General features: G+C 49.7%; 1 protein-coding gene across 3 annotated transcripts in view; it reads left to right on the top strand.

Annotated features, from left to right (window-relative positions):
- Positions 1-26,841, top strand: part of Abcg1 (ATP binding cassette subfamily G member 1) — a 63,848-nt gene that overhangs the window by 15,208 nt on the left and 21,799 nt on the right. The window lies entirely within an intron of this gene.

Genomic DNA, 26,841 nt, shown 5'->3' with positions numbered 1-26,841 from the left:
ACCTTGGCTGCGGCGCGGCGGCGGCGGCAGGGAGGGCGTGATTGGCTGCGCGCACCCCGCGCTGTTGCTAAGGGAAGCGGAGGATGCTGCCTGGCCCGGGGGCCGCTGTCCTGGTACTGATGCTCCGCCTGCCTCCCTAGTCCCGGCGGGGTCTGGGCATCCCCAGCCGAGGCCACCCCATCGCCAGGTGCCCATCCCCCTGCTCTGTCGTGCTCAACGTCCTCCATGCCAAGTCTAAAACGCACCCAGAAAGTGTGAGAACTTCTCTAAAATGGATCAGATGGACGGAGCAGTTATTTCTTGATGCTCGAGCTTGTTTTCCATTTAAGCTTAATTGGAAGAATTTGCTGGACGGAAATAGCACGCAGACATTAGAGTGCCCAACCTCAAGGAATGGCTGGCCGTCTTCGTAGCGTCTGCGTCCTTGTCCTTTTGATCAGAGTGGGGAGACTTCCTGAACTCGCCAGACTTCTCTTTAAAGCCAGTCGCACAGTTTTTCTGTGAGACAGCTGGTCTCTGACTCCTTGAAAAATTATTGATTGTTTTAAGTTCAGTGTAGAGGAAGCCATAGAGGCCAAACTCCCCTGTGTCGGACCAAGCAAGGTGTCAGCAGGAGCCAGCCCTGATTTCTTTCTGTGGTCTGCACTGGAAAAGGACCAGGGCAGGTTTTGGAACCTTACAATTCCCCTTTGGAATTAGTGCGTCTATCTGCTAAGCCAGCTGGAATCTAGCCAGCTGCCCCCTGCTGAGTCACTTCCATCCTGGGCTGCAGAGGACAGGACAAATAACAGCCAGATTCTAGGTGTGTTTTCCATAGCAATTGTGTGTGAAGCCACAATTGGAATAAAAAACAGGATTTCTACCAGTCGTGCTCCACTTGAATATCTGGAAGGCCTGGGACCCTCAGACGGGGTGGAATAGGCGCTGCCATGCTGGGTAGGACAGGAGATGCTCTGCTGTGCCTCTCTGGGAACCAGCACTTCTCTAGACACTGGTCTGTTGGATTCCTCTGGGCTTAATTTAGGTGCCTTGTGAAAGTTAAACACTGCCATTCATATGCTCTGCTCAACCTTTTAGGTTCCTGGCCAAATGCTAGGAGACCGCTTGGGGCTAATGATTTTTCTGTCTTGGTTTTCAACCTGCTTGCCTATTTGGTTTTGTGGTTGTAGAGTTGGCATTTTTGCTAGCCTGCAGAGAGATGATAGTTTTCAAGTGTATAATCACTGAGCTGAGCCAGAGAGGGTGGCTCTGAGTAACTCTGGTGCAGTAAATCCCCCTTGTGTTTTCCCAAGGTTTTGCCAGGGAGGTGGGCAGAAATCTTTGCAGCAAAGAAGGAAGTGTACATTTGTGACCACTGCAGCATTCCAGGACTAAAGATCATAACAATGTTTACTGTTAACATGAGAACGTACTCTGTACAAAAGTCTGGTGGGAAAAGGGAGCCCTTGCATGTATTTTCATGCTTTTATCAGAGCAACCATTAAGGATCGTAAGGGAAGCTTGTGATTTCCTGTCTCTAAAGACCTGCTTATGAGTTTGTTAGAAAATGATCGTAATGAGCCAATTAGCTGTCCAGCCATGTATTTGTAGTTCTCCCTCTGCCCCTAAATGTGCCCTGGGCCAAACCCTATGCCTCTCCTCATATTCAGTGCTTATCTGGATTAGCCTCTCCTCTTGGTGGCTGCAGAGTCAGGCCAAACCACCTTCTGAAAAGGAGATCTTGTCCTTTGTGCTTTCATCACTTGCACTAGGCCCTCTGCTAATAAGCCACCTGACCTCCCTAGGCTGAGGGGAAGCCTTCCTTCCTTCCCCCTGACCTCTGTGGCCAGTAGGGTCCTTCCTGGGTCCTTCATGCCCCTGGTCCCTTTGATCAACATGTCATGTCATGCTGTTCTTCTGAGGCATCTGCAGAGGGTGTCAGTTCTCCTCGCACCCCCGCTGCATGACCCATGCCTGGCTCAGAGTTGGCATGTGGATGAATGAATGAAAGCCCTATAGAGGAGCACATGCTTGTGGGCCAGCAGAGAGCTTAGAAGAAGTAGGAGACTTGAGAACATGGAGTACTGTGATATTCCCTTGCCATGTCAGTTCCATGAGCCTTCTCTGACTAACTGCCTTGAAGGTGGTTTCTGGGGCCCATTTCCTTGGGTCACCCCAACACTGGCCTCATACCATGGAAGAACTCAGAAAGGGTATTGGGTGGGGGTAGGAGCCTGGGCTCTCAGTCAGGCCATCTGATTTTGAGTCCTGATTTCCCCCTCCCCTCATTAAGCTTGTAACCTTGAACCTTAGTTTCTGCAGGGGCAGACAGGGCTGGTGTGTCAGTCTCAGTGCAAACAGCTAAGGTCACCTCTTACAAGAGCCACACACAGTAGTGCTCACATAGTTGAGCTTTGTAGCTCAGATTTTGCTGCATTGAGTTTTGCATTCTTGGCTTCATTGAGGATTTTTTTCCTCCTCTCATTACTGATAATAGTAATATCAGCTTGCTATTGATTAGTTTGTGAGCAGTGACTTACATGATAGCATGCCCAGCAATCCTTGGGGAAGGTCTGCTTACCACTCTCTTGCAAGGGATGGAGATGCTGTCAGCTGAGAGCCTCAATTATGCAAGACCTGGCCTTCCTTCCTCATTCCTTTCTCCTTCCTTCCTCCTTCCTTCCTCCTTCCTTCCTTCTTTTGGCAGTACTGTGGTTTTTAACTTAGGACCTTGCGATAGGTAGGTGCTCTACCTCTGAGCCATACCCCCAGCCCCAGGACCTGGGGTTTCTAATCCTGGTGCTCTGAGCTCTCTCCTCTCCCTAGGTAGACAGTAGACAGCTAATGAGCTTCCCAGAGTCATTCTCTGAGATTTTCTGTTCCTTTTCTAAGATTAACCCTAGTTTCTCACTCGTGGTAATACCAGAACTAAACCATCCCTCGTTTTAGAGATATTCATAAACCTCTCTTGTTGAAGACTTGGGCACTGACATGTTCAAGATGGGTAATAGCCTTGTTACTTCTTGGAGGTCTTTGGAGAACTTCTAGGTCACTGAATGATGACTTTTGCATCTTGGAGACTATTTATAGTCAAGCATCGACATTTGTGAGTGGCTGGGTGGAAATTTCCACCATTGAAACAGAGCTCCACAAGCAACATTACACTTCAGAATTTGCCTCATGAGAGGGGTTAACATAGGTCATCTTAGGAGGATGTGAGATTTTATCAGGCACTGGGTATTTTAGTCTTGTGGCTGGATTTTCATGACGGAACATGAAAGATGTACCCACTGCTCTGACTGGCAGCCCATCGTGGGGATGGTGGCAGTGCAGGTGGTTGTGTGAACAGCCTCAGCACCCAAGGAGAAGTCATACATGAATGTTGTTTTGGGATTTGCATATTCTTAATATAAATGCTGTAATCTTGTAGTTTTTATAGAAAATGTGTTTCCCATCCTTTGCAGTAATTCCAAGTCAACATGCAACAAAATAGGTAAGAGGAATTAAAATATACACTGCTTGGTATAAATTCTCATTCTCTCTCTCTCTCTCTCTCTCTCTCTCTCTCTCTCTCTCTCTTTCTCTCTTTCTCTCTCTCTCTCTCTCTCTCTCTCTCCCTCTCTCTCTCTCTCTTTCTTGAAACCTAGCACCTATTCAACAAAATTCTCCAGACAAGGAGGAGGTAGCATAGCACAGCAGTTGGGAATGTAGGCTCCAGAGTCAGAGGGCCTGGGTGCAAAACTGCCTCTACCACTAACTAGGCGGGCAGCTGGTGAGTTCCCTATCCTCCCTGTAAAAGTGGGGTTAACAGGAATGATCCCCATCATATTGGATCAAATAGCTTGATGCCTGTGCAGCTCTGTGCTCCACATGAGTGTTTGATAAACATTAGCCATGATTCTTATGAATATTATACATGCTATAATGAGCTAATAATAATGGAATGGATGGATGAAAGCCCTTTAATTATCATTCTAAAAGGAAGTTCATTTCACAATCTTAGGCTTCAGAAATGAAAGAAAAAAATCTAGTACACAGTTAATGGGAAATGTTGGCTTAGCATTTCCAGGCCTACTTGTTCTCAAAGCCTCATGTGTACTCTGTGAGCCTTGCCACTGCCCTGTAAAAGAAGAAGTGTTTGGAACTTGCTGAAGGTCACAGGGCTGTATGTGGTAGAGCCCAGAGTGACCCAGGCTGCTCCTGTCTGCAGAGCCCCAAACTGATCAGCCCCTGAAGCTGCATCTGTCCTTTGTCAGTCTCTGGGTAACGTGTGCTCATAGAGCCAGTGTTGCACAGAAGATCCTCTAGGCCTGGCTGCTAGCTGCTGTGCCCCCACCACTGTGCAGCCACTACAGACAGCGCTTCACAACCCTTGAGTGATGAGCCTTTGTCAAGTGGCATAGTCAGAGTCAGGGAGCTCTAGAAGCTTCCTCTGAGCATCTTGGGGTACCTTGGGATTGCCAGGCTTCCAGCATCTCATCCCTCAAATCAGAGGGAGGTGTGACATCATTTCACCCCCTGCCTTGAAGCCTGGCAGCCCGTGGTGAACCCTGCATAGCACTGGGAACTCTATGTGTGCTCAGCTTGGGCAATGAGGGGACCTAGGTCAGGTGGTGGGGGAGTGTGGGTGGCAAGATGAGGGTGCCTGCCATGCCGTGTCCCTACTTCCATGTTATCTAGGAAGAAACTTAGAACATGGGAGTTCAGAGTCCTAGCCCTGAGACCAAGCCCAGCCCACTGACCCCTCAGTTCTGCCTGTTTGCCCTTCAAGGTCAGGAGAAGCAGCCAATGGCCACCTCTGGCAACGGCCAGGTCCAGTGAACCTGAACACAAATGTGCTTGGTGCCTTTGTGCCGTGCCTTAGAGTGGGAACACAGCAGTGTCACTGGAGACAATCTGGCCAGCCTGATGGAGGCTGTCCAGGGGTGGAGGGCCAGGCAGTTCTCAGGGCTGGCCCAGATGACACCCGGGGCCATGCTTGGGCAGAGTCAACAGTGTGGCCAGCTCACGCCATGCTTGCTCACACATGGCAGGCAGGACTGTCAGCACCACCCACTACCCAGGGCACAGGTGGTAGGCAGTAGGTGTGTCAGGGCGTGGGGCAGACTCTCAGAAGGAATTAGGTTGGCATGGGAGTCTGGAATGGCCACTCCAGCCTTGAGGTCTTCGGTTCCACAAGGAGCACCTGGATCTCTGAGAATCATCATTGTGATATTCACAGACAGGTGATGAGAGTGTGGTCCACATTTGTATGTGACTCTTGGACACTGACTGAACACCAGGCTGACCCACCAGCTCTCGGCATCCATTCATCAGAACAACCAAGTGCAAGTGGAAACACTTCTTTCTCCCAAACAACAGTAAACTCACCGTGAGCAGAAGTGGGAGAACACATCCGAACACGTTTCTGTGGGAAGTTAAAAACCCAGAAGCGGTTATAATCTTATACTGTTTTCTAGAAAAGCCCACTGTGTTAGAATGCCTTGTGGAGCTGGCTGCTGCTTTTACAAAAATGCCTTCCATGAGGAGCACAGAAACAGACCCAGAGCTAAGACATGTGGGCCGGCACTGAGGTAGACCATAGTGTATTTTATTTAAAGCAGAGCTCTGAAAGCAGGTACATCTCACCTGTATCTTGACTTCCTGAGTTTCCCTTAGGGAATAATAGCTTCTAAAACCTATGTGCGGAGAGAGGAGGATGCTGGGGCAACTGAACACATAGGGCCAAATGGTGATGAGTTCCCCACTGGAAAAGACCCAGTGGCCCCCAGGGACACATCAGTTTGCATTTTGCTTGGGTCTCTGGTTATTCCACACTCCTACACCCACAGCCCCTCAGAGCTGATCACAACATGGGCAGGAACCCATGGAACTGTTTGTTGGTTTTTTCATATCTCCAGAAGTGAAAGTGAACTCAGGCCAGCCCCAAGAAGCCTGGCATGTCCCTGAGGGCTTTGGGGCAGGCCAGCATTTGCACATCTAACAGGAGCCCAAGTGATGCCTACTGGATACTTCTGGTCTGGGAATCCTACTTTGAGAACCACTGGCTTACAGCAAAGAGCCACTTGGGAGCCACACTGGCCCTTGAAGAACAAGAGCAGGAAGTGGCCTTGCCTACTAGTTCCCTGGAGGCAGGAGGAGCTGGGGGCAGGGAGGGACCTATTCATAGAGGTTCAGGCAGCCTTAGCATCTCGGCGGCTCCCTGGGCTTCTCAAGAGAGCATTCCTCATGAGCTTGGACAACCAGACAGATATGGTGGCAGAGAGGCACAGGCAGCTGCTGTGTGGAGATGACAGTACTGCCTTGGTGCTGTCTCACTGTTGACTTAGGAACCTTTTGGCCCCTTCCTTCTCCAGGATCTGATTTAAAACTTACTGTTCCCAGGGCATCTATCAGGGACAGCAGGCTTTGGATTCTGGGTAACAGTTAAATGCCTGGATTGAGCAATTTATATTATTATTACTTAAGAGAATGCATTTTTTTGTTTTAATCTGACCCTTATTATCATGCTTTAATGCCCTGGGTGTGGGCTTGTGTGTGCTGGCCTGCAGTGTCACCTGGAGAGGGGTAAAGAAGACAAGGTTCCATCTGCTGCTTTGTAAAACCCGTCCATGCCCACAAGTGAGGGAGTGGATCACTGCCATGGTCTGCCATCTCCTTTACAGGATATGAAAAGAGATCTGCCACTAAGGGCTGCCATAGAGGATGTCGTGTGAATAACATGAATGGAAATGTGTCTGTCACAGGATTCCCATGCCTGTCCAGACAGAGGCAGTTGGTGGGAAGCTGACAAAAGTAGGTTCTGACCTAGTAGTTCTTTTGCTTAATCTGTAAACCCTCCTTATCTTTGGCTAGAAGAAACCTTGTTCCCTTTGGCTAAAATGTCAGCATAGGCATCAGAATCATTTGCAGAGGCTGGAGCCTGAGACTGTCCTGGGTGGACAGCGAGTCTTGGAGGAAGACGCACGTGTTTGCAGGTGTTCAACATGCAGTGTTCGGACCCTGGGCTCCACTGGCCCCTCCTACTGCCAGGTGCTAACAAGTGCCTAAGTGAGCCAGCCTTTCAGAACTCGGTTCACACTCCATCAGAACACAATGAGGTCACGCTTCCCACAACCTTCTGTACCAGCTCTTGGGATCAGATAAGAAACACAGGCAGGGCTGAGGGTGTGGCTCAGTGGAGACCTGAGTTCAGTGAACAGTGCAAAAATAAAAACAAAAACCTGCTGACAGTTAACACAGCCAGTGCTGTGTCAGTAAAATGTTAGCACTCAAAGCCCCCAAAGCTTTGTTCTCTCATCACTGCATTCCTAAAGTCTAATTTACAGTACCATTGTAATCATCCTCATTTTTGGTAATGGACTTGAGCTTTCCTCATCTAATTGATGGCAGATTTTGCATTGCAAGGATCATAATTAATGGATTTTAAACTTGCACTTGGAGGATGGCTATGTCTACCTGGTCCACACATACACTGGGGACTGGAGAGGTTTCTCATCACTGCTGCTAAAGGGCAGGGGCTATTTACACCATTTCCCTGCCCAGAAAAGTCTGGAAAACACCCATGTAGGCCAAGAGTGACCTTTACCCTGGGGAAAGCACAATCACATACAGAAAGCCCAGAGGAAGAGAGAAGGCCAAGCTTGCTGGTGAGATCCAGGTGAATTGGCTGGATTCAGATCCAGAGGGGTCAGGTGGAAACCAGAAATGAACTCTGTATATGACCTCTGCTGGCCATAAGTGGCCTCCAAGTAAGATGCCCTGTGCTTAGCTGTGTCTGTGTTGCCCAGTCACTGGGCCAGCCCTTCCCCCAGATGCTCTGTGTAGGAGCTGAGCACCTTGGAGGGAAGTTGGCATTTCCTGGACCCTGTGCTCCCTGGGGCCACCTCAGGGGCCCCATAGAGAATCTGGATGTCTGAGATTTGTGCTAGGGTGTTGGTGGGATGGTGAACTACTGGACCACAGGACTTCTGCAAGTCCATCCACGGGGGACCCAGAGGAAACAGACTTCTTTAGAAAGCTGAGCCTTTCCACTGCCTTGCAGGTGGGCCTGATTTCTAAGGGAGATGCTGGGTGGGGGCTACTTAAGGAACCAGAAAGTTCCCGTGCTTCTCCAGTTGAGTCTAGGCCTTTAGTCTACGTGAGAGGAGGAGGCAACTGGGGGAAGAGACAGTTCTAACCCGATGGGCTAGAGTACTGGCCTGATGAAGCTACTTGGCTAGAAGGGTTCTTCTGGGACCCTGTTGTGTGGGAGGCCCCTTTATGAATCTGCCATCCAAACATGTCAAAGAATTGATGCATATATAGAGTTATCATATTGTATTATTAATGCATGCTAATTCAAAAAATTTAAAAACCTGAATTTGAAGACTTACAGAGGTTTCTGTAGGAAGCAGCTTCTCAGAAGGAAATAGCATCACCGCGGGTATAAAATAGCTTTGAAAAGATTATCATTGAGACATTTTTTCACCTCTTTAAGATACTGGCAAATCAGCCAAGTGGTCCTAATAATCTCCTGTTAATAAATATTTCACAAGATAATCTCAGTCCATATGCACAAATAATAAACAGAACTACTTTGCTTCAGGGACCAAGAGAAAGATTTTTAGTCCTGGCCTTTCTTGTTGAAGTAAAGAACTAAAATATAACTCCGTGAGCTTTTTATTATCTTTGTAATTTTGCCTTGCAGAAAGAGAGAGACATAATCTTAAGATACAATACAGTGGGGCAGGTGTATGTCTGCATTTGGATATCTAACTGCATTCGTGTATGGTCAGGTTTATAATAAGAGCATTTCTTAAAGTTAGCACAAGACTTTGAACACTCATACAGTCCATTGTGCTCATTTTGTAAATTAGAAAGTAAGGCCCAGGCTGAGAGTTTTTGCTCTATTTTCTGTTCTGTTTTTTTGTTTGTTTGTTTGTTTCATGGTGCTGGGGATGAAACTCAGAGTCTCCTACATGCTAGGAAGGCCTCTACCACTGAGCCACACTCCCAGCCCTCCAGGCTGAGATATTTTTGGTTTTAAGTAGAGCTGTTTGGAGATTCAATTCTTTTACATCTAAGTTTTCATTTTATATGCATATATTTATTTTGTTCTGAGCAAGAGGGGGGTGTAGCTTTGATTCTACTGTCAGTGTAAAACTTTTATAAAGCTGTATTAGGATAAATTTTTCTAAAATCCTACAGGTGAAGCCACGTGACTGTACATTTGACCATAGTTTTAGAATTATAGGAGTAGAATCATGGTGCGTTTGCTTCTTTTTTCCATCCTAGTAATTTCCAGAGTAAAAATATTTAGATTGGTTTCTCTATTCACTATGGAGATGAAACGTCACGTGTGCTTTTTTTTTTTGGCGGTACTGGGGTTTGAACTCAGGCCCCCATGCTTGCTAGGCAGGTGCTCTACCACTTGAGCCACTCCAGCAACCTGAAAGCATCATCTCTTCATTCACAAATGTTTATTTTCTGTTAAAAGCAAAGTATTCTTGCTACGTCTCATGGAGGAGAGAGTTAATGAGACACAGAGGGGGCTCAACTCTTGGGTGAGGGGTCTCTAAGGCAGTGCAGAGGCTTGGAGAAGGGGTCTGGGAACTGGAGGAGAGAGAAGACTCCCTGAGAAGTTGCAGGCTGTGGGGGAGAAGGCAGGGAGGCTGAGGACCTGGGCAGCTGAGGAGGGTGAGTAGAAATGCAGTGGCAGAGGCTGGGGATGCACACTTAGAACTTGGGTAAAGGACAATGCTGTGATGAGCAGCAATGGAAATGGGTTTCTAGGGAATCCCTTGGCCAGGGTCCACAGGAGCTGTAGGATAGAACAGAGACCTGATAATTTGGGTGAAGATCTTGACCAGAATGGTGACGATGGGGGTCAAAGGGTAATCCCCAAAAGGGTCCATCCATGCCTTGACCCTCAGAACCTAGAAATATAATTCTGTTGAGACAAAGGGAGAGACATGTGCAGATAGTTGTGATTGAGTTGAGAATTCAAGATGGGATCATCCTGGGGGTGGAATCCAGGGGTAAGGTTTTACAAGAAATGAGAAAGGGAACAAACAAGAGACACACACTCAACGAAGGCCTTGAGAAGATGGAGGAAGCGACTGGAGTGACATGGCCACAAGTTTAGGAACACCTGCAGCCTTCATGAGCCAAGAGCCAGGAGAGACCCTCCTTGAAGTTCCAAAGGAACTATGGTCTTGTGAATACCTTGATTTAGGACCCCTGGCCTCCAGGACTGCGAGAGAAGGCATTCCTGATGTTTTAGTCAACACACTGTGTGGTATTTGTTGTGGCTGCCCCAGGAAACCAATGAAAGGAAAAGCTTAGCAAAAGAGATGGACATTTGGAAAAGAAAAGCAGTTTGGAGCGGTGCTGGGGCCACAGGCAGGGTGGCTGGCTGTAGATGCATGCAAAGGCTTAGCTCTGCAGTGCCTCTGCCTTCAAATGCCAAGTTGAAGATGCACACCCTCCTCAGTGCAGCTCCTACGGTGCACCGGGCAGCACCAATTACACTGGCTCAAGACTGGATGCAACCAGAATGCTCATAGAAAGAATAAGTCAACACAACATGGCTAGTCTCACTATGGATCTTTCTAGAAATGTGAAAAAAAGAGAGGCCCAGTCACAGCATCAACAAGAGTGAATCCTGTGTGCAAAGTAAGGTTGAATGATAGGCCATCACTCCTGGGACACACATAATTCTACACCATTCATATAAATTCCAGAAACATGCAAGCTTACAAAGTTCTCCAAAGATGAATAAATTTAGTGTTGTGTGATAGAGAGAAAAACAAGAGAGTGAATCATTCAAGAGTTGATGACGTTTGGGGCAAGAGTGGGGACGGAGGCCAGGGAGGCGACCTGGGCTTTGCAGTGCTACTGAGCTGTGTTCCCAAAGCTGGGTGGTCAATGGATGCTCATTCACTTAATTTTCTTCCTCACATGTCACAAAAATGATCTACTTTAGAGAAAATGGCATGGACTTCAGAGCCAGGTGGCTCAGCCTCGGTTCCGGCTTCCCCATACACTAACTGAGGTGCCTGGGAAGGCGTCTACATTGTGTGTCTCAGTTTTCTCATCTCTAAGATGGGAGTACTGAAAGGATGTACCTTGTAGGGTTGTGCTGAGAATTGAATGAGGTAACTATACGTGGTGCCCGAGACACCTCGGATCTATGTAAGTGCCAGCTGTCACGGTCATCATCATTGTTTTGTATAGGTAAAGCAGCTTGAAAGCAAAAGGAGACAGAAGAGGTAGAGCCTGAAGAAATAGAAGTGAGGGTTGAGGGTGCCCCTGGGTGGCTAAAGTGCTTGCCTACCGTGTATAGGCCCTGGTTCCATCCCCAGCACATGGATGGGAGGGAGAGAAAGAAAGAAAAGTGAGAAGCAGGAGGAGTCCTTGCTGAGTAAGGATTTGGACACCCGTGTGGCATGGTGTGCGCTGTGAACAGAACCACCCGGTGCTTATGTCCTCACGACATCTGAGGCCCATGAAGCACACTGACCTGTGCGTCCTCTACCTTGGCAGCTCCTCCTACCCCCCCCCCCCCCCCCGCCTTGATGCTGGGTTGTTGGAAATCCCAGACCTGGAAATGGAGCAGCCCTTCGAGTGGCTTCCCCTGCACCTGTCCTCGGTGTTTCTCGGACATGGCCACACAGGACAGTGAAAGTTTATCACAGTATCTCCAGCTCTACATGCTCACTTGGGTGAGAAGAGCTGTTGGCTGCCATTTTCCCTCTGACAGACATTACCATAAATATTCAGGGAGAGCGATAAAGCCCTGTGTTTGTCAGCCAAGTTCTGCTTCTGGAAGCTCGCCAAAGCTCGCTGTACCTCCACCTGCTTGCACTGGGATTTCTGCATGTTTTTACTTTCTCTTCCAGAGTTTGAATTTGAGGTCAGGAATATTGTAATTTACCATCTCAGAGCTGTGGTCATGGCTTTCATTAACTACAGCTCAGACACATCTCTGTGTGGATGCTAAGTGAGAATCTGTCGAACAGGCCAGGAACCTGCATGCATGGAGCAGCACAGAGCTGGGTTGTCTGTTAGGTGTGCTGTGCCCACCTGGCCTGGTAGTTTAGCTGAATTCCTTCTGTTGCTGTGGTTGAGTGTCTCCCTTGCGGCCTTTCCTTAGGGTGTGTGGCTTCTGATCGGTTTGTACCATGATTGTTTGTTGGCACCCACAGAAGAGCCTTTGGAAGAATGACATCCTCCTGGCTTGACACTGCAGGTTGAGTCACCCTCCTTTTGCCTGGCCTTCCTTCTCTACCTTTGTGCCTCCTTTCTGTGACCCTGATAAGGCACTCATGGGCTTGAGGGCCACTGCTTGGATTTTAAGCCCTCATTGGTGAAGGTTTAGGGCTGCCTGCCAAGAGAAGCCCTCTTCCCCAGTGTCATCTGAGCCAGATGTCTTGAGGTCAGTAAAGCCCGGGGAAGCCACTGCCTGGAGTGGCAGCAGAAAGGAGAAAATTTTTGCCAGTTCCTGGAAGTCCCTGAATGCCTTCCAAGTGCTGGCACAGCTGGATGTCACATCAGCACAGGGGATGGACACAACAATTTGGGATGTAGCAGGCGAGGCATAATCCAGACGATGGCTTGCAGCTGACGAGCCATAGCGTGTTCCCAGGGAGGGCATCTGTCCAGCCCTGAATCAAGAGGAAGACCTTGAGAGTACATGGGGCACTGGTGGGAAGGAAAGAGACCAGGCTAGAGGGGAGCTGCCATGCCCTCCCAGCCACTAGGGAGGGGAAGGAGGAAGTGGAACCACCGCGTTCAGTTCAGCTGGCTTCCTGTTCTTGCCTAAAAAGAGCCCTTTTGAATCTCCTTAGGGGGAAATGCCATCATCAGAATGGCTGTCACCTGCCTTGGGCCTTCAGCAAGGAGCCCTCCTAGGGAGAAGGGGGTTTGGAGGGCCTGGAGTGAGACTCTGCCCAGTTCCTGGGAAACCAAAAGGGAGACTGCCTGCTAGTGACACCACTGTGCCACTGCTCCCCTTGTCTACAGAATGATTCCGCTTTGAAGGAAAGGCAGGGTGCCCTGTGCTCTGTGTGTTGGGGAAGTGTTAAGTGGATTTGCCAACTACTATTGGGGGTAGAGGAAAGTGAAAAGCCAGGAAGTATGTGCCTCCTGGGTGTGCCTAGGGGAGACTGGACACCATTTGCAGGGTGTTTACAGATGAGATTATTCCTTGTCACTTCTTCATGCTGAACTGTGTGTGCATAGCATGGTTGGCAATACCCGGATCCAAGCAGGCAGCAGGAGGAGAAGGTCTCAGAGTGAGGGGCAGAGCTAGATTAGGAGGCTGAGGGCAGTCCTCCAGTGAACTTCGGCAGGGGCAAGACTGAATCAGCTCTTTTTCTGAGACCCAGTGGATCCCCTGGCCCAATTCACTGAGAGGCAGCAGATGGGGCCTTGTGTTATTTGCACATCTGGGGACAAACCCAGTTCACGCTCCCTGTGACTTGGAACCTTCCTGTGTGCCTTCAGGTCCACGTTGCCATTATGAAGCAGTGTCCTAGACCCATTTCTGCTATCAGCAGCAGCTCCAAAGCCCCTGTGAGTTTCAGAAGGTACAGCAAACAAGAAGCAGGGATTTGACCTTTGGCTAGTGGGTGTGACTTTCCCACATTCTAAGGCAAACTGAGGCAATGAGTGGAAAGCTCTTGGGCATCAGGGGAGAGCCAGTAGGGTGAGAAAGACATGCCAATGGATGTCACAGGAATGTGGACTTATGTCCTTTTGTCTCCAAGATAACTCTTCGGGAGGAAGGGAGAAGGGTCTGGACAAGCAGGAGCCTTCAGCTCTTTGGCTGAAGGGAAAGATTGGGCAGGGAGGGGAGGAAGGGGAGAGAGAAAGGTGGATGGTCTCATCCTATAAACACTGGCGTCCAGGGATAAACTCTGGCTTTGGGTGCAGAGACCACACACTGCTGTGTTGTGTTGAGGCTGATGTTGACTTGGTATTTGGAGACAATTTGGCAACCTAATGGTGCTGTTGGTATAACTTACACAGTTAGAAGGATTTTTTTTTTCTTGGTTCTAGTCAGCTATAGCAGCCTAGAAAAAGATGAGTTCTGCCTTTGGAAGTATACGATAACTGTGGTGACAGAAAACTGCTTCATGCCTGTCAGGCAGATGCAAATCACTTCCAGCTGTATTTCAGTGCCTGTACTGGGGCAGAGGCTGGAGTACCAGTTACTGGATGAACTACCAACCCATGGGGCATGGTGCATGTACATGGTGTGCCTGATGGGCTGTGAGGGTGTGTGCACATGTGTGAATATGTGTGGACAGGGTGCATGTGTGCCCTTGGTGCGTGTGTGGCCCATGGTATATGCACGCACATGCTGTGTGTGCAGGTTCGCACATGATGCATAGAGTACAATCACTGAGTGCTTGTTCAGATGGCATTGGTAGGAGGAGGCCCCGGTAGGATGAAATGGGATTAGAATTTAATTTGTGAGCTTTTCTCTTCCCTACTTAAGGCTGGAGTGTTTTTACAGAAATCACAGAACAAATCACTTCTCAGCCTTTTAGCCAAGATCAGGTGTAGAAATCAGAGTGGCTCCCAGAGATGGTACTAATTGGTTCATTTGTGTCATTTGTGTTGTTTCTCTCTTTAGTCCAACTCCTGCCTAGCCTGCCCAGGGAGGGAGTGGACCTACTTTCACAATAGTCAGTTCTCCAACTCCTGTCCGTCAGGCCCAGAGCGACACTCTGTATGCTTCCTCTCAGTGGGCGACATCATACCCTGCCTGGCTTCACAGAGTTTAGGAGGAGTTTTTGGGTTAGTTTTGGTAACTTTTGTTCTCTTGACAGGCATCCATCTCTCTACCTGACCCATGTTAATCCAGTTGGAACCTCGGTGTCCTCAGTCCTGAGGAGGAGGTGGCCCTGACCTGGGTCTGGGTGTGTACACTTCTTCCTTGTAGATCTCTGGTGGGCCCCTTGGCCCCTCTGAACCTTCCCTGTCCTCTGAAACTCTGACATGCTTGGGCTTCTGTCTTTGGTTCCTGAAATCAAGGCAGAGTAAATTCCATATACAGAGGTCTTGCCCACCAAAGGGCCTACAAGGGTTTCCCACCCAGCAAAGATACACACATAGCCTACAGGCCAGATACTTGCTTGCCCTTCCTCCCTGGGGGAGGGAGAAAGGGAGTGGGTTTTCCAGCTTCCACCCGTAAGTGGGCACTCTGATGTGCTTCTGAGTGGTGGTATGGAGAGGCTAGTCTGCCCTCGTCACTGTCCACCTTGTGTCTGCAACTGACACCACTCATACCTTCCTGCTGGGTGTCTGGAGACCCTGGGGATCTCTGTATGGAGTGTTGGCTATAGCCAACAGTGATTCCAGGTGACCTGCATGCCCTGGGCGACAGGAAATAATGTCAAAGGTAATGCCCTGATATTATGGGCTGTGGACATACTATAGTTCTCAGTTACAACAGGTGCTCAACTGTTCTTGGCTGTTGACACTGGACGAAACTGGGGACAGTGTTCCTCCCAGACTGATGGCCTCTGTGTGTAAAAGTCCTCAGGGTGAGGGAGAGGCGTCCCAGGACCATCTCTTTGAAAATGATCACATGCTTAGGCAACTATATATGAAATGTCTAACCTCAGGTCAGCACTAGGGACCTTTCTGTCATATTGCTTGCATTTTTCCAGCATGGCTTTTAGTGTCACATTTTCTCTTTGATTTCAACTCCAGCAGCCTCCATTTATTAAGACTTGCTATTGCCTGGATCAAGGAGTTTGTCTTTAACTTTGTTTTCACCAGCCTCCTTATGGTTAAGTGCTGGTTCCACACTCATTAACAGGTGAGAAAAATGAGTTTAGAAAACTGAAGGCTGTTGCCCAAGGCCATACAGCTAATTATAACCAGAGCTCCATAGCTAGGATTTGGAACCATTGGGGGCCATTGGAATCACCTGGCCATGCCCCAGGCCAGTTCCACCAGAGCTGGGTTTCAAAGCTTCCTGGGAGATGCTAGTCACTGACTAGTGCTCTTACTTCAGAGGTGCCCAACAGCAGCAGGACCTTCATGTGGCGTTGGCTCCGTGGTGGTACTGGTACTGCTGTAGACCACCCACCCTCTACCTTAGGTGCCCTGGCCCTAAAGCATGCTGCTGAAGGCACTGAAGAGGGCATGGAGCGCCCCTGGGAAAGGACCAAGCTGGGAGGGGCAGAGTCAGTCACTTCTCCATTATGTCATAGTGGATGCAAGATGCCGTAAATTGAGCTGTGCTTAAGTTCAAGGCCAAGAAGAATGTCTCCACTTTAGGATGGAATTAGACTAGCCACTGAAATGCAGCACAGTCTACAGACTCTGCACAGTGAGGACGAAGTGCCAGGTCTGGGCAGGGATAGGTGATCTTCGGAACAGGGAGGCTTCGTGAAGGTGGAGCATGTGCAAATGGGCCAAACAGGCTTCATGCTGTTTGATTGCAAATGGCCACCACTGGTCTGCACAGGAGGTAGGCACATGGTGGTGGTAATGAGAACAGTTTGCCTGATTGCAAATGGCCACCACTGGTCTGCACAGGAGATAGGCACATGGTGGTGGTGATGGGAACAGTTTGCCTGATTACAAATGGCCACCACTGGTCTGCACAGGACATAGGCACATGGTAGTGGTGATGGGAACAGTTGAGCCGTGGCTCATCCTCACCTGGGCCACTAAGGTGGCCCCTGCAGAATGAGATACCTCTCCCCACCTCACCTTCCCTCTTTCTCATCACTAGCTGACCTGCTACTCCTGGTCTCAGGCCTTGGGAATGATCAGGGTATCTTGGTGCTAATCAGATCAGACCCTTTTGATTGCTGTACTGAGTACATCCCATGACATTGCGTTGATTTTCATCAGGAGAATAGGAATGTCTGGCTGCATTTCTACCTGTGGCAAAGAATACGAAGGGTCAACAGAAAACAGTTCTGTGTCGCTGGTCTGTACGGTGTGAGGAACAATGCAGTGGGACTTGGTGGAGTCTTGCCTGGCAGAGTTAAGAAATGCCTAGCTATAGAATTCTGTGCATATGCTATGCAGATTTTTACCACTTAAAAAAATTAAGCACATCCATTTAAAAATAGTGGTTTTAAATAATCTGACTATAATTTGCTTGGGATTCATATATTTCTTTTTAGTTGTCTTTGTTTAGAACTGACAAATATCTGTGTGAAATGAAAGACATGCTTTTTCTTTTTTCTTTTTTGAGACCGAGTCTTGCTACGTAGTTCAGGCTGGCCTCAAACTCATGGACCTCCTGCCCTAGCCTCCTAAGTGCTAGAATTACAGGCACGTACCACCAGGTCTGGCTTAAAGACCTGCTTCTGATGTCCAAGTTTGGCATGATGGTGAACTTGGGTCCGGTCTTGATCAGAGTGTGATTTCACAAGCATCAAATAGGCCTAGGGAATTCCCCATCTCTAGATCTCCAGTTGAGACCCATTGCATATTCCAGTAGGAAGCCAGGCATTGCCCTCAAATTCCATCTGGTTGTCTATCCAAAGAAATTCCAGCCACATGTGTCCCACATCTAGGGAATTCTAGTACTAGAAGGATCTTTGAAAAGATGACTTCTTTTGTAATGATAAGGAGGCTGAGTCTAGGAGGGGTAGAAGGCCTGTCATGGCCACCCCCTCTTCAGCAGCATGGCTGGAAGGAAGCCCAGGCTGCCTTGGACTCCCACTGTCTTGTTCATTCCTTCCAGAGGTCCCTGGGGAACTCTAAAGCCACTTTACGTTTCACATCCAAGACTGCAGACCTTAGCCTACTTCTTTAGACTCTGTGGGAAACTTCTACACTGGGGGCAAGCTCTGGCAGGCTTTGTGCCTCTTAGACTACACAGGAAAGTCTAAGAAGGACCAGGGTTGAAGAAGGACCCCAGTAGAGTCAGGAAGGTGTCTCTCACCGTGTCACATAGCAGTACAGACATCTTTCTTAGTCTGATGTCACATCAGACTGCCCCCATGTGGGTTTACTGACTGAAAAGTAAAGTCTTTACCTGATGCCTGCATAGGAGGAAGGCAGTTGTCATCAGAGGGAAGTGAGTCCCTCAGAGTGGAGCTGGGAGGTGGGGCAGGTGTGTGAGCAACTGCAGGCAGGCTATGAGTGTATTTCCTATGGCTGCCATAACAAATACTTCAAGTATAGTGACTTAAAATAACACAGAGTTGATATCTTACAATTATAGAAGTGTAAACTGGCTACTTCTTTCTGGAAGCTCCAAGGGAGAATCTACTTCCTGCCTTTTCTAAACTTGAGGCCACCTGTATTCCCTGGCCCTGACCTCCTCCTCCACCTTCCAACCCAGCAGTGTGCACCTTCGCTTGACTGGTCAGTCTGTCTCTGGCCTCCACGTCCACCAGCAGCTCTCCTGCTACCACCTATGCCCCTTCTGCCTCACCCCTTCCCTTATAAAGATCCACTCAATTACATTGGACCTACCTGGACAATACAGGGCAAGCTCCCCATATTAAGACTCTTAATCCCATGTACAGAGTTCCTCCTGCCACACAAGATGCCCGTAATGGAGGGCGTTATTCTGCTCGATGTAGTGAAATAGATCATGAGCCCTTCCTTCTATCCTTCCATCCCTTCCTCCATTAATCCCTCCACCCCCATCTCTCCCTTCCTCCCTCCCTTTCTCTAGCCCTGCCTCCACTTCTCCTTTCTTCCTTCCTTCCCTCTCACCTCACTCTTTCTCTTTTTCTGCTCCTCCCTCTCTTTTTTCCTCCCTTCCTCTCACTCTTCCTCTGTCCCTCCTCCTCACTCCACATCCTCAACACTCAGACAGCCTGAAAACCATCCTAAGACTTGTAATTGGCAGTTCCCATGAACATATTCATGGTGTACCTAGTTGAGAATGTTCTAGAACATTCTACTAGAGGATGGGCTCAAGTTCTGCCTCTCCTCTATCTCTCCCAGGAGTCTCTGAGAACTTCCTAATGGCAGTCTCTGCTGCAGGTGGCCCTGGCAGTAGCTTAGGCAGCACAAGTGGGACGTCTAGGATAATGGGGGAGGCAGGACTTCTAAAGCTGACACATCAAAGACTGTCCCTTCTCCTGCCTAGGAGGTTAGGTGGTTAATTCTGGAGAACCATGTGGATCAAGCTCCTTGAGCTTCCTCCCTCCTGGCTGTAAGTTCAAGCCACCATCTCTCATGCCTGCCTCATTCTCCTGGTCCCATAGCCTGTCTTTCCCTAAAAAGGGGTGTGTCTTGTCCTTACCTGTTTTTTCTCCAACCTTGCAAAAATTCCACAAGAGAGGATTTGGTAGGAATCATGTTCCCTGACATTGCTGGTGCTGGACCAAACTCAGTTTCAAAGTTCTGGGCCTGAGGACCGAACCCACCCGCTGTCTGGTTGTGTGAAGTTTTATTGCTGGATGGCCACACCCGTTTATTTACACATAGCAACTTCTGAAGCAGAATAGCAGAGTCGGGCAGTTGAGACAGAATGTCTGGCAGAGCATGAAATATTTCTGATCCAGCCCTTTACAGAAAAAAAATGTGTGGGATCCTGGTCTAAGGAACTCGGTGTCGTCATTGTCCCTGCATTCAACTGTCCATTCCAGGAGCGCTTACTGAGGGCCACCTGGTTTGAGCGCTTACTGAGGGCCACCTGGTTTGAGCACTGCCTGGCCTGGGACTACTGAGGTGGGTCAGGTGATACAGGTTTTAAGGACCTGTCTTGTTTTCCTGTCCCTTGTCTTATTAAACTAGCAGGATTACTAGAGCCATGGATGTGCAAACCATCAAGTGTGTAGTGATGTGGCATCTGCACGTGGTATGACACTGCACAGGTCACAGTTTTGGGAAGAGGTGGAGTTGGGGTGTTGCTCATTAGTCCAGTGTACCTCCCCTTGGATAGAAGAAGTAGGAAACAGAGGTCCAAAGGAACAAGGCTGAGAGGGAGAAAGGACCTGGGCTTCCAGGTAGTGTGACTGCTGAGGTTAGACCTCAGGTTCTGCTTGGGTCCTCCCTCTCTTCTGCTGGCTTCTCTTGGGGGTGCTGCCTATCACACATGGTCAGTCCAGGTGCCCCAAGTGCCCCGTAAGTCTGTCAAATGCAAAGTCATGGCAATAGCCACAGCCAGGAAAGCACAGGGTTTGGGTTTCCCAGATGATCTGTAGGGAAGTGAAGCCTGGCATGGCTCCAGGCATCTCTGAGACTAGGCCCAGGTCACCTTGCTGGATGGTGGCCGAGCTGGAACTTGGGCTCCTCTGAAGATGCCTGCGAGGTGAAAGCTGTCAGTACTGCTACTCCTCCCAGGGGCTGCCACCTGCAAAACACACACTGTAGGAAACAAGGAAGTGACCAAGGCCACATAGTCACACGCTGCTCTGTTCCAGAGCTCCTGCTGAGTGATTTTGCTTTGGTTCTTTGGCAACTGCAAAGATGTTCTTGAGCTCACCAGCCTCTCTGTGACCACTGAGGGCAGGGGAGAGGAGGGTGTGGCCAGGATGGTGGTGGCATTCTTAAGTAGGGTCTAAACCCACCACCTCCACCACCCTGGCTCCCTACACACCAACCGGCAGCATTAGAGACAGCAGGGGAAGTGGGCTGAGTTCTTGTGCCCAAGGGCTCTGGCACACAGCCCTACCCCAGCTGCTGCCTGGAGCCACGGATCAAGGAAGTATCCATCAGCAGGAAGAAAACGGGCATCCCAGAAACTGAAACATACCCAGAATGTCAGCCCCCTCCTGTCCCTGTGAGTGGTTCACTGTACCCACAGTGTGCCTCCTCTTCCCTTCTGAACCCTGAGAATTCTCTCATAGGGAGAGTAAGGCCACCCACAGCCCACCCAAGTGGCTTATTTGGGTCATTGTGGCCATGTATTTACTAGACATGAGTATGTCTATACGGGGATTTCTGATGTCCTGGTGTGCTCAGGCCCGATGAGCAGGCGTGATTTTCATAGTTGGAAAGCTGACCTCATGGCTGTGGAGTGCTGGGAGCAGTGCTGGTGGGAAAGGCACAGTGTTTGAGCATACCCAGTGGGAGAGAATGTCTCTCATTGAGAAAGTGAAAGGGCAGGATTTGAAAATCTGTCTCAGACTTGTTGGCTGACAAGTGAACAGATTGGCAGGTGCCTAAGAGGGAGCCTTGTGCTGCTCCACTGCCACACCTTCCCTACCAAAACCAGCTCTGCCTGCACAGAACTGACCTCATTTGTGCAGAAACGCCTTGGAGAAAGAATATTGTCTGCCCTGGCCACCTCTGCCGGCGGCCAGTGAGTGAAGGAAGACAGTCAGTAAACACCTTGGAGCCTCTGCTGGCGGAGCACATGGATACAGGACAACTCGTCTCTATTGTTTGTTCACAGTTATGTTTATGGCATACACACCCAGAGAGGTCAGAGCCTGAGCTGTCAGTGTGGCATTTGACATTTGCACAATCACAAAACAAAGGCCTGCTTCTCTGGGCACCCGCTTCACCTGATCCCCACCCACCTTCCTGTGGTAGACAACATGCCTCTGTTATGTAACTAGGGAACAAAACTCGATGACCCAGTCACCCTAGATCTCTCTAGAAACAGCTGCCCCTTCCCAGTTCACCACTGGTCAAATGCCACCTGAATGAGTAAGTCACTGGCTTATGGGATCTGCCGGTACCCAGGATTGGGGGGCTTGGTCAATGTGACGTTCCACCCATGTCGACAGTGAACTGCTGAGCATCACAGCCGCTCTGGCCCTTTGTCACTGGTCAGCCCAGGGTGGCAGGGGGCAGGAGAGGTTTTTATCTTGAGTAGCTATTGTATCAGGTCCTTGTTCTCCTTGAGAGACAGAAGGCTTCTTCCACCCTGACAAGGCTTCTTTTAAATCAAGGGTGTTTTGTGGAATGAAGAAGAAATGGAAGGATAGACGTCATTTGGATGAGTGAAGAGCTCTGCAGACAGAAAGAGGGATTTTCCTTGCCTTGGCTTTCAGAATGTCCCATGATATCAGCACTGGGATACTGGCCCACCCTTACCCAGGTGGCAACCTTGGCCTTGGGTGATGGAGGGGATGTCTTTGTTATGGAGGAGAGTCGTGTGATGCTAAATGTTTTCAGCTGTAGCCTGGATGACGTTTTTGGAGTGAGCTGGCCATGTGTGTTCAAAGGGAACAAGTCCACTCGCAGCAAAGGGAGGCAGAAGGAAGTGGCCATGGGGGGACCAGGAACTGCTCTGTTTAGGCTGGCAACGGGGCTTTTGACCGTGGGTGTAAGAGATACCTGGAGTAGTTGAAGTGGTTGAAATCTTGGCTTCTCTGCTGACAGACTAAGTGGGATTAGACAGGCATTGACTCTCTCTCTGAGTCTTTGTGTGTTGTCTGTGAAATATGGAGAACTCTGTAGTCTGCTTGCTATGAGATATACACATGACAGCATGAGCAAGGCTGTCACTGTACCCACACCAGTGACCAGAGCTTAGCACTGGTCATTCTGTGACAGGCCACGTCTCCACAAAATGAGAAAATAGCCCCGACCCTGAGTTACACTGTCACGTGTCCCCTGAATCTTTGTAGGTGTTGACAGAGATTATTCTCTTTGTAAAGCACTGTTAGTTAATGCTGCATTCTGCTCCTCCATGGCTTCCTGAAATCTCTCTGGCCTACAATCAGCTTAGCCTGGAGCTGCTGTTGAGTGAGGGGTGTAGCCAGCCTGGCAGAGGTCACACAGCAGCAAGCAGGGGCTTCATAGAATTACTAGGTAACAACTTCCCGTCTTAAAAGAAAAAGCATGCTTTGAGATTTTTCCATGAGCAAAGGGATGCTGTCTTGATTTCCGGGGGAGGAAATTATCTTTTTAAAAAAATTGTTTAGGAAAAAATGCACTCCTCTGTGTAAACACCAAAAGCCCTAGGATCTACTCAAGATGCCAGAGCAGCTTCCACTGCAGTGATGGAAGGCCCGTGAGGGCTTCTGGAGCCCGTCATCTTCTGCCTGCTGACCTGGGCTGGAGACCCAGGCGTGTTCATTCTGGGACAGTGTGTCAAGCTATACATTTATGATCTCTGCACTTTTCTGCATGTGTCAGTAAAATGTGAATCGAAAGTAATCAATCTGAAATAAATACAATAGGTATATCGATTGCAGTAACCTAAAGGCTGACTAGTGATTTTTGTGCCATTGTTTGGACTCACAATACAAAACAAATAGACATTAGAAGCCCCTCCAAAATCACAGTGTGGTCCTGTGTGGTTTGACCTCAGGGACAGTGCAGGCAGCTGGACCTACAGAGGCTCCTAGGCCCTTCTAGCACATGCTGGCTTGTACCCCAAAGGGAAGGAGTCTGTCCTACTAGAAGAAATAAGAGGCAATGCCCAAGTTGGTGGCTGTCATTCTGGGTTCGGTTGTATAGAGAGCCCACCTTCTGCTCACTAGCTCTGTGAACACTTACTTAGTAACATGGGTGCCAGGCTGGGTTCCAGGCACACAGGGCCTTGGTAATGGAGAAGCTGGTCCTGATCATGTCCTCACAGAGCTGAGAAGCAAACTCCAGTGTGTGTGACAGGTGCCTGGCCTCAGGCTGGGCACCCAGTGGTGGCTTGGCCACGTTTAGGAGAAGCGGTCTTGCTTCAACACTGTCTCTTCTTCCTCAAGGTCATTGCAGCCCAGGGATGGGGATGGCTAAAGGCAAGACTAAAGAACCCTCCCTCTAGCCTTCACTTGGTGCTGTTATTAGGCAGCTGTTAGACACCCACCCACCTGGCTTTGTGTATTGGATGTCTACACTGAGCCAGAGTAGATTGTTCAAAGATGGAAAGGGGAGGTTCTGGCATCTCAAAGAGGAAGAGCTAGAGAGAGAGCTGAAGAGAAGAGAGGGGAAGAGAGAGATGGAGAGAGAGGATGAAAAGGAAGAGAGAAGGAGAGGGACACAGGGAGAAAAAAAGATAAAAGGGGAAAGAGGAGAGGGAGGGAGAGAGAAAGAGTTGATGGAGTGAAGCGGGAAACAGGAGGGGAGAAAAAGAGGAAGGGAAGGAGCAAGGGCCATGAGAAGGAGGAGAGAGAGGAGTGGGGGGACCCAGGAAGGGTGTGGGTGTCTGGGGTGTACTGGGGAGACTTTCAGGGCCCTCCCTGTGTCCCCAGGGGGCATCAGGAGAAAATGTCCTGGGAATGCTGAAAATATCAGGGCAAGCCCAGCTCCATCTTTGGCCCTGTAGCTCTCAGGATTTCTGCCTGCCGTGGTAGGTAGCAATTGCCATGCTTCGTGGGTCTCCCAGCTCTCTCTCCCCAGCCTCCCTGGGCCCACACCCCTCACCAGCCCCTCGCCCAAATGGCAGAGTGGAATCTGATGAGGCTTGGAGATTTGGAGGAGCTCTGGACTAAAACTCTCCATGCTGTTTTCACTGAGTAGCTGTGAAGGACTGGCACATTCAGCTCCTGTTCCTCCCAAGGATGCAGGGCCAGAGGGAGCAAACCGTGTGAGGGACAGATGTGGCCCCCGAGCCACAGGCGTTCACTTTTCTCTTATCCCCAAGGTCTGGGACTCCAGGGCCACCCTAAGCCCACGGCTGATTTCGGGACCCCAGGAGAGGCATAACCTGTGTAGCCTCCTCTCTCTCCTCTGGTTCCCAATTCTTCTCCCCTCCCCTATCTTCATTTCTCAGAGAGCCAACTGAACTTATGGCTGGTTTTGCTCTTACTAATTGATGATGGGTTTAAGTCTTAAAAGAGTGTTAAGCTACCTGGTTTCTTCTTAGCAGGAAGTGCTCACATATAGTACAGCAGCAGATAAACACGTCGGGGTTAATTCAGGGAAGGGGGAAGGGAAACAATTAAAGACAGGTGGAAAGCAATGCCCCTTCTCCCAGCCATGCCCCATCCCCCTCCCCTGGGGACTCTGCTGATGGGTTTTCACCTGAGCTCTCTCTTGCTACTGGTCTGGGTTCTGTTTTCTGATCTATGGTTCTGGTCTGGACTGTGTATGGGTTCTGGGTTCTGAGTTATGGACTTGGATCTGTCCAGGTTCTAACTTGGGTTCTAGGTTTTGCGTTCTGTCTGGGTTCTGGTCTGGCTGTTTTAAAGACTGCACCCATTTGGTCTGATGACCACAGGATCCACTGTCCTGTGGTGGATCTTTGTGTTTGCCGTCCTGGGCACTCAGGTCCCAGCCAGAAAAGCAGCACAGGTGAGCTCCTTGGGAACAAGGGAGCTTGTGGCAGGGAGGTGGAGGCAGGTCCATTATGCCCAGCAGTGGGTTGTGCAGAGCTCAAATAAGGGACAAGATGACCTGTCTTCATTTTGTGTTTCTGTGAGGGAATTGGATGTGGGGACAGCAAGAAGGATGCCTCCAGAATCTGGCTGGAGGTGTATGGGGCTGCTCACAGGGCTTGTGGCAGCAGAAAGCCTCTTGCTGGGAGTCCTGGGCCTCACTGAGTGCACAGTGCTCCTGGAGGCAGTCCTGGCTCTCCTGGGCTGGACAGACCGGTGTACACTCAGCTTGGGTCTCCAGGACCACTGACCAGGCTCATCAATTCCAAAGTGTGTCTGCCTTGTTTTCGTTTGTTTATTTGTTTGAAGAACAGCAGGTTTCTAATATTTGGAGCAGTGAAGTCTGAGCAGTGTCTAAAGTCTGCTCTGCAAGACCTCTACCCAACTAGTGCTTCCCCACCCAAGGGAACAGCATCCCTCCCAGAGACGATTGTTGCCAGCAGAATGTTCTGGACCTCAGTTTGCCTGGAGGCTGGCCTCGTGATTGCCATTAGATGGTCTAAGTCTCCTGTCTGCCTCCCCCATGAAAGGGCTGATACTCCCAAGTCTCCCCACCTACCCGATTCCCAGGCTCTGTCCATGGCATCACAACCCGTGGAGCATCCTCCAGCTAGTGTGGTCATCTGGCTCCCAGCATGGGTCAAAGTTTGGCTGTGGACACTGTCAGAACAGAGCTGACAGATGGGCCCTGCTGGCGACTGTGGGAATAGCCTCCTCAGGACCCTGAGGCAAGGCTGCCGTTAGGGCATCATGACCTAGTACAGACCACGCTTGGGCTCCATTTTGCTAGTGGTCACTGCAGTCACCTGTCTGTCTCCTCTGGCTCATGAAGTCTCAGTTGGGCATCAGCTCTAAACTTTAAGAGGAAACAGCCTAAAGAAAGGTTTGCTCAGAAGTAACCCTGACTGCAGCCTGGGTAGGCACGGTGCAGTAATGAGCGGGCACCTGGTATTTAGTGCTCCCTGGGTGATGTCATGCAGAGTCCCTGGGGACCACTTTCCCAAGAGTCTGGCCCCAAGGCACAGAGCTCTGTCTAATGAGGCTGCTGGGCTGGAAGCTTCCTTGCACAAGAAAGGGTCTCTGCCATCCCCAGCTCTTCCTTATGCCAGTCCACTGAGGACAAGAGCAGCCCAGCATGAAGCTGACTCTTGGGGCTCCCTTTCCTGCCCCCTACTCCTCTCCTTCAGGTTTTCCATGCCTCATGCTTGCTAATCTGCTGTCACAGTGGGATCTGGACTCCTATGCAGATCTGAGCTGCCCTTCTGCACCCCTCTCTTTGTTCCTGGGCCCCTGGGATGACACTTAGCCCTCCTGGGGCAACAGCCACACTCTGCTCTTTAATGAGTCAGAGTCACCAGGCCACAAGCTTCCTGGCTTTTGCTTCCTCTTCTCTTTGCCTCACTTAAACAAGGCCTCAGGGACTCCCCGTCCAAATTAAGGTGGCACCTGGTGACAGGTTGGAATGTTCAGGTGTCCCATCTGTCAAAGACAGGAAGACAGCAGGGAGAAAGCTCCCCTGGGCCTGAGCTCTTGAAAATATGCAGGCTTGGATGTCCAGCAGAGCCTGGGGAGGGAGTCTGGAATAAGGGACTGGGCAAATTCTCTGCATCCCCTCATGTCCCTGTCTCCTGAGCTCCCTTAAACAGTATGTGCAGGGGCTAAAATCATAAGG

The sequence above is a fragment of the Castor canadensis genome, chromosome 5 (assembly GCF_047511655.1).
Source record: "Castor canadensis chromosome 5, mCasCan1.hap1v2, whole genome shotgun sequence".
Lineage (NCBI taxonomy): Eukaryota > Metazoa > Chordata > Mammalia > Rodentia > Castoridae > Castor > Castor canadensis.
The sequence above is the reverse complement of the archived record's forward strand: the minus strand, read 5'-3'. Positions and strand labels throughout refer to the sequence as shown.